The sequence below is a fragment of the Arachis duranensis genome, chromosome 4, assembly GCF_000817695.3.
Source record: "Arachis duranensis cultivar V14167 chromosome 4, aradu.V14167.gnm2.J7QH, whole genome shotgun sequence".
Lineage (NCBI taxonomy): Eukaryota > Viridiplantae > Streptophyta > Magnoliopsida > Fabales > Fabaceae > Arachis > Arachis duranensis.
In genome coordinates, this window is record NC_029775.3 from 96,959,703 (window position 1) to 96,969,317 (window position 9,615).

The window sequence follows — 9,615 nt, forward strand, 5'->3', positions numbered from 1 at the left end:
AAGCATGTCAGAAGGACATCTTTTGGTCATCTGCTTGTATCTTTCCCAAGCTCCATAGAGGGATTCACCATCTTTTTGTTTGAAGGTCTGAACATCCACTCTAAGCTTGCTCAGCTTTTGAAGAGGAAAGAACTTAGCCAAGAAGGCCGCGACAAGTTTATCCCAGGAGTCCAGGCTATCTTTAGGTTGTGAGTCCAACCATGTTCTAGCCCTGTCTCTCACAGCAAAAGGGAAAAGCATGAGCTTGTAGACTTCATGGTCTACTCCATTAGTCTTAACAGTCTCACAGATCTGCAAAAACTCAGTTAAAAACTGGTAGTGATCTTCTGATGGAAGTCCATGGAACTTGCAGTTCTGTTGTATTAGAGCAACCAGTTGAGGTTTCAGCTCAAAATTGTTTGCTCCAATGGTAGAGATTGAGATGCTTCTTCCATCAAACTTGGAAGTAGGTGTAGTATAATCACCAAGCATCCTCCTTGCATTATTATTTTCGGCTGCCATCTCCTCTTCTTTTTCAAAACTTTCTGTGAGGTTATCTCTGGATTATTGTAATTTAGCTTCTTTTAGTTTCCTCTTCAGAGTCCTTTCAGGTTCTGGATCTGCTTCCACAAGAATATTCTTGTCCTTACTCCTGCTCATATGAAAAAGAGGAGAACAGAAAATAATAATAGGGATCCTCTTTACCACAATAGAGAGATTCCTTTATGTTAGTAGAAGAAAAAGGGAATAGAAGAAGGAAAAGGTAAGAATCCAAACACAAGGGTGAAGATAGGTTCAAATTCTTTGAGATAAAGAGAAGTGTTAGTAAATAAATAAATAAATAAAAGAGGAGGAGAGAGGGAGAAATTCGAAAATAAATTTTGAAAAAGGGTTAGTGATTTTCGAAAATTAAGAGAAGAAACAAAAATTAAAATTAAAATTTAAAACAATTAGTTAATTAAAAATAATTTTGAAAAAGGGTGAGATATTTTCGAAAATTAGAGAGAGAGAGGTTGTTAGGTGGCTTTGAGAAAGATAAGAAACAAACAAAAAGTCAATTAGTTAGTTGAAAAAGATTTAAAAATCAATTTTTGAAAAGATAAAAAGTTAGAAAAGATATTTTGAAAAGATATGATTGAAAAAGATATTTTGGAAAAGATTTAATTTTTAAAATTAAAATTTGATTACTTGACTAACAAGAAACTAAAAGATATGATTTTAGAATTTAAAGATTGAACCTTTCTTAACAAGAAAGTAACAAACTTCAAATTTTTTAATCAATCACATTAATTGTTAGTAAAGTTTTCGAAATTTTGAGATAAAGATAAGAAAAAGATTTTGAAAATTAAATTAAAAATTTTTGAAAAATAGTAAGAAAAATGAAAAAGATTTGGTTTTTGAAAAAGTTTTAAAAAGATAAGATTTTTTTTAAAATTGAAAATTTGACTTGACTTATAAGAAACAACTAATTTTAAAAATTTTTGACTAAGTCAACTCAAATTTTCAAAATTTTGAGAGAAATAAGGAAAAGATATTTTTTTATTTTTGAATTTTTAATGAAGAGAGAGAAAAACATGAAAATGACTCACAACATGAAAATTATAAATCAAAATACATGATGCATGCAAGAACACTATGAATTTCAAGATGAACACCAAGAACACTTTGAAGATCAAGATGAACATCATGATTTATTTTTGAAAAATTTTCAAGAAAAGAAAACATGCAAGACACCAAACTTAGAAATTTTTAATGCTTAGACTTATAAATGAAAAAAATGCATATGAAAAACAACAAAAGACATAAAAAAAGAAAATATGAAGATCAAACAAGAAGACTTACTAAGAACAACTTGAAGATCATGAAGAACACTATGAATGCATGAATTTTCGAAAAATGCAAGAACAAGATGAATATGCAATTGACACCAAACTTAAAACATGACACAAGACTCAAACAAGAATCACAAAATATTTTTTATTTTTATTATTTTATAATTTTTTTGTGTATATATATATATTTTCGAAAATAGAACAAAAAGAAAATTACCTAATCTGAGCAACAAGATGAACCGTCAGTTGTCCAAACTCGAACAATCCCCGGCAACGGCTCCAAAAACTTAGTGCACGAAATTGTGATCTCTAACAATGGCATTCAACTTGGTATGCGCATCTACTAACTCAGCACTTTCTTCACAACTCCGCACAACTAACCAGCAAGTGCACTGGGTCGTCCAAGTAATAAACCTTACGTGAGTAATGGTCGATCCCACGGAGATTGCTGGTATGAAGCAAGCTATGGTCATCTTGTAAATCTCAGTTAGGCGGATAATAAATGGTTATGGAATTTTCGAATAATAATAATAAATAAACAGAAAATAAAGATAGAAATACTTATGTAAATCATTGGTAAGAATTTCAGATAAGTATATGGAGATGCTTTGTCCCTGTTGGATCTCTGCAACATACTACTTTCTTACTTTCAATCCTTCTTACTCCTTTTCATGGCAAGCTGTATGTAGGGCATCACCATTGTCAGTGGCTACATCCCATCCTCTCAGTCAAAATGGTCAAAATGCTCTGTCACAGCACGGCTAATCATCTGTCGGTTCTCGATCATGTTGGAATAGAGTCCATTAATTCTTTTGCGTTTGTCATCACGCCCAGCAATCACGAGTTTGAAGCTCGTCACAACCATTCAATCCCTGAATCCTACTCGGAATACCACAGACAAGGTTTAGACTTTCCGGATTCTCATGAATGCCGCCAACAATTCTAGCTTATACCACGAAGATTCTGATTAAGGAATTCAAGGGATATGCGTTCGGTCTAAGGTAGAACGGAAGTGGTTGTCAGTCACGCGTTCATAGGTGAGAATGATGATGAGTGTCATAGATCATCACATTCATCATGGTGAAGTGGAACGAATATCTTAGAATAGGAATAAACTGAATTGAATAGAAAATAGTAGTAATTGTATTGAAACTCGAGGTACAGCAGAGCTCCACACCCTTAATCTATAGTGCGTAGAAACTCCACCGTTGAAAATACATAAGTGATGGTCCAGGCATGGCCAAATGGCCAGCCCCTAAAATGTGATCAAAGGATCATTAGGTAATCCAAAAATAATCCAAAGATGTCTAATACAATAGTAAAATGTTCTATTTATACTAGACTAGCTACTAGGGTTTACAGAAGTAAGTAATTGATGCAAAAATTCACTTCCAGGGCCTACTTGGTGTGTGCTTGGGCTGAGCTTGAGCTTTACACGTGCAGAGGCTTCTCTTAGAGTTGAACGCCACGTTGTAACGTGTTTTTGGCGTTCAACTCTGGTTCGTGACGTGTTTCTGGCGTTTGACTCTAGAATGCAACATGGAACTGGCGTTGAACGCCAGTTTATGTCGTCTAATATCAAATAAATTATGGACTATTATATATTGCTGGAAAGCTCTGGATGTCTACTTTCCAACGCCGTTGAGAGCGCACCATTTAGAGTTCTATAGCTCTATAAAATCCATTTCGAGTGCAGGGAGGTCAGAATCCAATAGCATCAGCAGTCCTTTGTCAGCCTTCTCTCAGAGTTTTGCTCAGGTCCCTCAATTTCAGCCAGAAATTACCTAAAATCACAAAAAAATACACAAACTCATAGTAAAGTCCAAAAATGTGAATTTAGCATAAAAACTAATGAAAACATCCCTAAAGTAGCTAGATCCTACTAAAAACTACCTAAAAACAATGCCAAAAAACGTATAAATTATCCGCTCATCAGGTATTCCGAGTAGGATCTGGGATGGGATGACTGTGACGAGCTTCAAACTCGTGAGTGTTGGGCGTAGTGACAGACGCAAAAGGATCAATGGATTCCATTCCAACATGATCGAGAACCGACAGATGATTAGCCGTGCTGTGATAGCACATTTGGACCATTTTCACTGAGAGGATGGGAAGTAGCCATTGACAACAGTGACGCCCTATATACAGCTTGCCATGGAAAGGAGTAAGAATGATTGGATGAAAGCAGTAGAAAAGCAGAGATGCAGAAGGAACACAGTATCTTCATGCGCTTATCTGAAATTTCTACCAATGAATTACATAAGTATCTCTGTCTCTATTTTATGCTTTATTTATCTTTACATTCGAAAACCATTATAACCATTAGAATCCACCTGACTGAGATTTACAAGATGACCATAGCTTACTTCATACCGACAATCTCCGTGGGATCGACCCTTACTCACGTAAGGTTTATTACTTGGACGACCCAGTGCACTTACTGGTTAGTTGTACGAAATTGTGGAAATAGTGATATTATAATTGTGCGTACCAAGTTGTTGGCGCCATTGAGATCACAATTTCATGCACCAACGCTGAGGGTAGTTCTACCGGTGAATAAGGGGGTTTGGTGAGACAGAAGGTGCAGAGTTAGATTAAAATTAGAATTTTCTTAGATAGATTACCGATATTACTGGTTTAGAATAAGTTTTAAGTTTGAATCTGAGTGTCGGAGTTCTAGGAATGCCTCTTGCTTTCCTGGGACCTAATATATTATCTATGTGGGCATGTTTACCATACTGAAAACCTCCGATTCTCATTCCATACATGTTGCTTTTCAAATGCAGGACGTGAGGCACCTCGCTGAGCGTGCTGGATGACCTTTTCAAAAGCGAAGATATACTTTTGTGAGGTTTTTATATTATGTACTTAGCTTATATATATATATATATACACACACACACACACAACCCAAAATACAAGTTTTATACAATAGTTTCTACCTTATCATTTTTCGTGAGCGATACATCTTCGTTTTTGTTTTGATCGTACCCATTTTTCTTTCAAGGCTCCTAGCTATATTATCCTTGTTATATATGTATGTATGTATTTTATTTTTAGAGGTCGTAGCACCTCGCCACCTTTGATTTACGTCCTAGACGTAAAGCTTTGTGTGGTAGGGTGTTACATCTTATATCCCGAAAAGAGGCTTTTGAAGTAAACAAACTGAATTACGTGATCTTGTAGACCTGGTGGCAATCTCATGTAAACTTCCTCATTGAGGTCACCATGAAGGAATGATGTATTTACATCAAATTGATGACAATACCATCCGTTGCTTGCTGCAATTGAGAGGAGAACCCTGAGAGTTGTCATTTTTACCACCGGACTGAATGTGTCTAAATAGTCTAAACCATGAGCTTGAGTGAACCCTTTTGCCAAACCTAGCTTTATGTCTTTCTACACTCCCATTTCAGATTGAATTTTACTTTGAACACCCATTTGCACCCAATTGCTCGTTTCCCAGCATGTAATGTAGTTACAGTCCATGTCTTGTTTAGTTCAATAGTAGTTAGTTCTTCTTTAATGGCTTGCCTCCAACACTCATGTTTTATTGCTTCTTCATATGTTTTTGGCTTATTGATGGATGACACAGTAAGAGAAAAAGATTGATGTGAGGGAAATAGAGATGAAACAAACATATAATTTCATATAGGGTACTTAGATTGTGATTATTGTGTAGCTTTTGGTGTGGAAGCAGCTATACATTGGAAGTCTTGTAGGCGTGTCGTTGGTTTTCTAATTCTTGTGGACAAACGGATGTAAAACAGGTTAATTAATAATTAATCTTAAGATGATTGAAGAAAAATCATGTTACTATTTGTCATGTTCTGAATGTTCATGTTAGATTTATGGCACCTAGTCCTACCAGGACAAGTGTATGTTTAGTTAAATATAGTAGGTGTGTAAAAAATAGTTAATTGGTTTTGGTAAGCATGGGCATGTTCTTTGTACTTTTGACTAATAATTTTGGCGCTTGTGTAGACAATTGTATTGGCTGCATCTACAAATAAGTTATCCATGGCACAAGAAGAAGCCGAGAATTCTACAGCTTTGATCATGGAATCACTTGACCTCCAAAACAAAGGCTACATTCAGGTACTAATTTTAATCGAATAAAAATCACATGTTTAACTCTTAAAATTTTAAAGGTTTAGCTAGCTTTGTGTTTTTTTAACTTATCTGATGATATCCAGATCACAATTCAACCTTGGAAAATACTCCGGCTCCCTGAAGTTGATCCATTAAGTCATCAATCCTTGGTAATGGATACTTATTCTTCATGGTAACTTTGTTCAACTGTCGATAGTCAACACATAAGCGCATGCTCCCATCTTTCTTCTTTACCAATAACACTGGCACTCCCCACGGAGAAACACTTGGTTGAATGAAGTGTTTACCCGTTAAATCTTCCAACTGAGCCTTAAACTGACATCCTATAAGGAGCATTTGAAATTGGACCGCTCCAGGCACCAACTCAATTGCAAACTCAACCTTTCGATTAGGTAGAAATTCATCAATGTCATCCGGAAACACCTCAGGAAATTCACAAACAATTGGGATTTGATCCAAGCTTTTTTCATCTCCCAAAACACCCGCATTTAACAGCATAACATCCTGATATTCATATCTAGAACAGTTTACTACCACAGAGTTTAAATAGTAGCTATTCGCCACAACTGGCCCTTCCGATCTTTCCGGCATAAAGTACACCGATTTCTCAGAACAGTCAAGCAAAACATGATTTTTAGACAACTAATCCAATCCCAAAATGAGATCCAGATCAGTCATCGATAAACAGATCAAATCATGAATGAAATCACGTTGTTGAACCCGAAACGAGACTTGTGGACATCCTAACCTAGTCACAAGGGCTTCAGAAGTGGCATTATGCACCTTTAAATCATAACCTAAGACCACAATCTTCAGTCCTAACTCACTAGCCCTTTAAAATTCTATAAATGAATGCGTCGCCCCAAAATCAAATGAAGCACTTAAAATTTTACTAGCTACTTCACAGTTATCTTTGATCAAGGTCTCGGATCCCTCGACACCTGCTGCAGAAGTGGTGTACACTCTCCATAGCGGCTATACTCTGCTGGTCTCATACTTCTTCTTCTCTAGACAATTCCAGGCCAAGTGCTCGGGTTGTTTGTAGAAGAAACACACTCTCAGTCATACTCTGCACGGGACCCCAGGGTGGTATTTCCAACACCTCTGACAGCTCAAGTCCTACTGTAGCTGCTTTCCAAACCTTCTATCCTGATTAACATTGTGATTCAACCTTCTGAAGTTGCCCTGACCTTGATTCTACTGTGGGACAAAGGCTTCAAGCTTAAAATTTCTGCCCCTTGGTGCAAAATTCCTTCCTTAAGCCCTCTGAAAAGGCATCTTCTGACTTCCCCTCTCCACTGCTGCTTTCCTCACGCACTCTTTTGCCACTTGGCTTTTGTTTACAAGCTCGGAAAAGACCCTAATCTCCATCGGTATAACAGAGCTCAAAATATCACTCCGAAGGCCTCCCTCGTACTTAATGCATTTTCATTCGGCGAAATCCTTAGGTACTCCTTGACAGATTCGGGAAAAGCGGCATAATTCCTCAAACCTATTAGTGTATTCTGCAACGGTCACCTGGCCTTGTTTGAGTTATTTCAGCTGCAGTAACTCGAGTTCCTTGGTGTTTCTAGCGGAACTGGGAAAGTATTTTCTATAGAATTCTGTTCGGAACACTTTCCAAGATAGTACCATCTGGCTGCAGGATACGTCATGTTCCCTGCCACCAGTAATGGGCCTCACCTTGCAACTGATAAGTCCCAAATTCGACCCACTACTCCTCGGAAACCTGCTGAGCCTGCAGTTCCCATTCCATTACCTAGATCTAGTTATCTGCTTCGGTGGGGTTCCAGTTATCTGCTTCGGTGGGGTTCGAAGTCTCCTTGAAGATCGGAGGGTGAACTTTCAGGAAAGAGGCAAGCGTCATTGGACCCTCATCACCATTATTCCCGTTGTTCCAATTGTTTATCTGATTACCCAGTGCCTGATAAACCCTATTTTTAGGGTTTATCTTGTATTGATTTCGAGGGTTTATCAATGATCCTACATACTTATTCATATGAAAATACATGATTTTGTGTTCCTTTCCCAGTTTTGCCTCATGGATGAAATCATGCTTCTTTTGCACTAAATTAGATATATTCTCAATCCTCCTCTAGTACCATTCGATACCGTGACCCATGTGTTAAGTGGTTTCAGAGTTTATAGGGCACGGATGACTCGGAGGAGAGAAGGGGAGCATGCATAAAGGAAAGGAGCATGGAAAATTGAATCGTGATGCACATTGAGGTTGGAAGCAAGAATTTCGCTAAGGGAAAATATGGGCGCTCACAGCATGACCATGCCTCCTTCAAAGGGCTATAACTTGAGCTACAGACGTCCAATTGATGTGCTTTCAGTTGCGTTGGAAAGCTGACATTCAGAGCTTTCCAACGATATATAGCAATCCATATTTGGCGTACAATTGAGGCAGGAACGAGAGGCATCTTTAAGAGCAAAAAATAAGCGAAAATAAACTAAAGTGCTTCCACCAAGGCTCGAAGCTGGAGCCTCACTCCAAAACAAAGTAGCGCTCAATTTTCTGCCCTGCCCTCCAAATTGCTCTTCATGGAAAATCAAGAAAAAAATTGCTCCAAGCACCACCCATGGGTTTCGAACCAAGCACCTAAGGGGAGTGAGGAGCGCATCATGACACGGTCCAAGGAAGTGAGTGCGCAAGACACACATGCAAGGCAACATTGCCCTGCCCTCCACAAGGACAGGGCAGCATCTTCACACACCAAGCTCGCACGCACAAGCACCAGCACGCACACTTTCCTGCCCTGCCCTCCACAAGGGCAGGGCAGCCTCCTGGGAACACCCATGGGTCAAAATTCAATTCAAATTCCCTTTGAACCCAATTCTTCACCAATTGAACCAAGGCCATCCAAGACCCATCTCTCCTCAAATCCAAAGCAAGCAAAGCCCACATCATCACTCAAAGGCACATGGATAAATTAGATTAGGATTTTTATTTTAATTGTAATTTGTTTTAATTTCATTTTCATTTTTCACTTTGAAAAGCCTATATAAAGGCATCACTCTCATTTCAGAAGGGGGCAGCTCCATTAGAAAGCTCTCTTAGTTTTCATTTTCGTTTTGGATCTTGGGTGAAGAATTGAAGAACTTCTGTTTCAATCTCACCTAGAGATCTCTTCTTTAATTTTCTGCATAATTTCTAGGAATTGAAAGTTGAATCTGCATTCTCATTTACGGCTTCCATCTTTCTTTCTTCTTCAATCTGCTTCTAGACCTGTTATCTAGTCTCCTCCACTCCTGAGATCTTCAATCACTTTTAATTTGCTGCAACTTAAGCATTGCTTTTCTGTTCTAAATTCTTCAAGGCATTTACTCTTCTGTTTGAGATTTACTTCACTGCAATTCAATTGTCTCTTTTATGTTTAATGCAATTTACCTTTGCTGGTTTAATTTCTGCAATCCCACATCCCTGACCCATTTAAGATTCAAGCAATTTACATTTCTTGTCATTTAAGTTTCTGCAATTTACATTGCTTGTTCTTTAAGCTTCCTGCCTATTTACATTCTGCACTTTAAGTTCATTGCTATTTACATTTTGCTGCCACAATTCTCACTTAAATGTTAGCTTGATGATGAGCGGATAATTTATACACTTTTTGGCATTATTTTTAGGTAGTTTTTAGTAAGTTTAAGCTACTTTTAGGGATGTTTTCATTAGTTTTTATGTTAAATT

The 9,615-nt window shown here is 37.6% G+C and overlaps 1 non-coding gene across 1 annotated transcript; it reads left to right on the forward strand.

Annotated features, from left to right (window-relative positions):
• On the forward strand, positions 1-108 carry LOC127747404 (small nucleolar RNA R71). Its single transcript, XR_008009203.1, has one exon. It is a non-coding gene; the product is annotated as a small nucleolar RNA R71 (small nucleolar RNA).
• The last annotated feature ends 9,507 nt before the right edge of the window (positions 109-9,615 follow it).